This window comes from Piliocolobus tephrosceles, chromosome 1 (assembly GCF_002776525.5).
Source record: "Piliocolobus tephrosceles isolate RC106 chromosome 1, ASM277652v3, whole genome shotgun sequence".
NCBI classification, from domain to species: Eukaryota; Metazoa; Chordata; class Mammalia; order Primates; family Cercopithecidae; genus Piliocolobus; species Piliocolobus tephrosceles.
The window spans coordinates 82,209,624-82,213,331 of record NC_045434.1 but is presented as its reverse complement, the minus strand read 5'-3'; the positions used below and the strand labels follow the sequence as shown (position 1 = coordinate 82,213,331).

The 3,708-nt window shown below is 49.5% G+C and overlaps 1 protein-coding gene and 1 pseudogene across 1 annotated transcript in view; one reads left to right on the top strand and one right to left on the bottom strand.

Moving 5' to 3' along the window:
- The window catches only part of DNAH14 (dynein axonemal heavy chain 14), a 628,991-nt gene that overhangs the window by 106,720 nt on the left and 518,563 nt on the right, over positions 1 to 3,708 (bottom strand). The gene's annotated exons all lie outside the window — the stretch shown is intronic.
- Positions 3,201 to 3,319, top strand: LOC111537158 (annotated as a pseudogene).

The following is a 3,708-nucleotide window of genomic DNA, read 5'->3' as shown; positions in this document are numbered from 1 at the left end:
GTGCAGCTTTGAGACTAGTGCCTATGTGTGTTATTTGTTTCCCTGTTTTTTGGTAGGTCTTATATAAAACTAACATTCCTTTGTTTTAGTGTTGTGAAGGGCCTCCCTCTTCTTCCTTTATCTGAAGTGGTGAATATAGTAAATATATATTATGGTTACACTACTGTAAACTTGTATGTAGGGTGATGACCCTCTTTGTCCTAGGTGTGCCCTTTCCTTATCTCTATTAAGTTGTAAATAGGAGTACTGCATGTACTCTCTTTGCAGTGAATTTGAAATGGAAGGCCAGGTTTCTATAACTTTTGAACAGGTACTTTGTGAAATGACTCAATATCTATTGTGGTAAGCTCATTGGCAGCTTAGCATTTTGCAGAGGAATTGCTTTGCAGGAAATATTTAATTTTCAAAAACATAATGATTAATGTTCCAATTATGCATCGCTTCCCCTAGTATAAATCAGGAATATTTGTGAGAAACTATTGGGGACTTTATTTTTATTTTTTATTTATTTTATTTTATTTTTTTGAGATGGAGTTTCACTTTTGTTGTCCAGGCTGGGGTGCAATGGCGCAATCTTGGCTCACTGCAACCTCAGCCTCCCAGGTTCAAATGATTCTCCTGCCTCAGCCTCCTGAGTAACTGGGATTACACAGGCATGCTTCACCATGCCCAGCTAATTTTGCATTTTTAGTAGAAACGGGGTTTCACCATATTGTTCAGGCTGGTCTTGAACTCCCGACCTCAGGTGATCTGCCAGCCTCGGCCTCCCAAAGTGCTGGGATTACAGGCATGAGCCATGATGCCCGGCCAGGGCGTCTCTTTTTAAAATAAACATTTGTGGGGCTCGCACAATAGATGAAACAGTACCCTCTGAAAAAGAGAAGACAAGAATCAGGCGGTCAAACTTAGAGCAACATTGTCTTATTAAAGCATAGTTTATTTCACTAGAAAAAATTTAGTATCAAGGACTATTATATACTTCATTACTAGAAGTTCTTTTTAAAATTACATTTAAAACAATCACTGAAAACTTGATCCACATCACACCTTCTATATTTTCCTTAAACATCTTGGAAGCCTAAGCTTCTGAGAATCATGTGGCGCTACTTCTGTCGCCTTCCCTCTCTCTGTCTCTCTCTCCTTCTCTGTCCCTTTCTCTTTCTCTGCCATTCTGTCTCTTTCCCTCTCCCCCTCCCCTGTCTCTCTCGCTCGTTGTCTCTCTCCCTCCCTCAGTTTCAATCTCTCCATCCATCTCTTCCTTGCTCTCCTTCAAGCCGTTTGTGTGTGTGTGTGTGTGTGTCTGTGTGTTTGCGTGCGCTCATATGGGTTCGCGGGCTTGAGCGCCCTGGTGTGTCTGTGTGTGGGGCTGTGGATTTGCTCCTGGTGGTGGTGGGGTGTGACTGGGTATCTCTCAGCAACACTCGCTGGGGATCAGGCTGCCGGCTCTAGTGCCAGCCTAGGGCAAAGCAGGGCCATCGCCCAACGCCCCAGCCCCCACACTCTCTTGCCCACTGGCCGGGTCTTGGTCGGGACAAGAGACCCTGGTGGGGGCGTTGTGAGAAAAAGGCCACGCGCGGCTGGGCCAGTTATTCACCCTTGACCAGCCCTGACGGCTCTGGGTGGGTGGGGCAAGAGGGGGCCTCGCAGGAGATCCTGAGCCACCAGGGATCCAAAAGAATACTTGCACGACAGGGCGGATGACCGGACGTGGTCCCAGGATCGTGGTCCCTGGGCCCTGACGCCTGGGAGCACTCCTTGTTCCGAGCGGTCCCGACGTGGTGGAAGCTCGGGAGCTGGGGGAAGGCCGCCGGCGAGCGGCTCAGGGGTCCTGATCCCAGCCCTGCGTTCCCGGGGTGGTGGGGCAGGCTGGAAGCTGGCGGGCATGGCTGGGCAGGGCTCTTGGGGCAGCCAGGCGCCTCTGGGCCATATCACCTTGAGCACACCCGATCTCCTCTGATCTCTGTAGCCAAGAAGGCTTGGGCCTGGTTAGTTCTTGGATGGGAGACCACCGGGCCATTCCACCCTAAAGGTGTCCGATCGCTTCTGATCTCCAAAGCTAAGCAGAGTCAGGCGTGGTTAGTACTTGGATGGGAGACTGCCTGGGAATATCGGGTGCTGTAGGCTTTTTTGCTTTCTTTCTTGTCTTTATTTCTTTTCTACCTTCCTTTTTTCCCTTCTTTCTCTCTCAGTTTTTTCTTTCTCTCTCTCTTTTCTTTCTTTCTTTCTTTCTCTTTCTTTCTTTCTTTTCTTTCTTTCTTTCTTTCTTTCTTTCTTTCTTTCTTTCTTTCTCTTTCTTTCTTTCTTTCTTTCTTTCTTTCTTTCTTTCTTTCTTTCTTTCTTTCTTTCTTTCTCTTTCTTTCTTTTTCTTTCTTTCTTGCCTATCTCTCTGTCTCTCTCTCTTTCTCTGTCCCTCTCTCTTTCTCTGCCTCTCTGTCTTTTTCCCTCTCCCCTTCCCCTGTCTCTCTGGATGGATGTCTCTCTCCCTCCTTTGGTTTCAATCCCTCCACCCATCTCTTCCTTGCTCTCCTTCAAGCCTTTTGTGTGTGCGTGTGTGTGTGTCTGTGTGTGTGCGCACGCCCGTGTGGGTTCCTGCGCGCGAGAGCCCGGGTGTGTCTGTGTGTGGGGCTGTGGATTTGCTCCCTGTGGTGGTGGCGGCGTGTGTCTGGGTTTCTCTCAGCCCCTCTCGCTGGAGATCAGGCTGCTGGCTCTAGTGCCAGCCCGGGGCAAAGCAGGCCATCCCCCAACCCCCAACCCCCAACCCCCCACGTCCTCTTGCCCACCGGGCGGGTCTTGGTCGGAATAAATGACCATGGTGTTGGTGTTGTGAGGAAAAGTCCAGGCGCTGCTTAGCCGCCTGTTCGCCCTTGGCCAGCCCTGATGGCTCTGGCTGGGTGGGGCAAGAGGGGGCCTCGCAGGAGCTCCTGAGCCGCCAGGGATCCAAAAGAATAACTCCACGACAGGGCGGAGGACCAGACTGGGTCCCAGGATCATGAGCCCTGGGCCCTGACGCCTGGGAGCACTCCCTGTTCCGAGCAGGCCGACATGGTGGAATCTCGGGAGCTCGGGAGCCGGGGGAAGCCGCGGGTGAGCGGCTCTGGGGTCCGGATATGAGCCCGGAGTCCCCGGCCTGGCGGTGTCAGCTGGAAGCTGGCGGGCATAGCTGGGCCGGGCTCTTGGGGCAGCCAGGCGCCTCTGCTGGCGTGTACAGGCATATCACCCTGAATCCGCCCGATCTCCTCTGATCACCAAAGCTAAGCAGGGTGGGGCCTGGTTAGTACTTGGCTGGGAGACCGCCTGGGAATACCGGGTGCTGTAGGCTTTTTTGTTTTCTTTCTTTTCTACCTGCCTTTCTTTCCTTCTCTCTCTTCTTTCTTTTCTTTTCTTTTTTTCTTTTCTTTTCCTTTTCTTTCTTTCTTTCTTTCTTTCTTTCTTTCTTTCTTTCTTTCTTTCTTTCTTTCCTTCCTTCTTTCTCTCTCTCTTTCCTTCCTTCATTTTTCTTTCTTTCTTCTTTCTTTTCTTTCATTCTTTCTCTCTCTTTCTTTCTTCCTGTCCTTTCTTTTCTTTCTTTCCCTCTTTCCTTCTTTCTTTTCTTTCTCTCTCTCTTTCCTTCTTTCTTTGTTTTCTTTCTTTCTCTCTTTCTTCTTTCTTTCTTTCCTTCTTTCTCAGTTTCTTTCTTCTTTCTTTCCTTCTCACTTTCTTTTCCCTCCC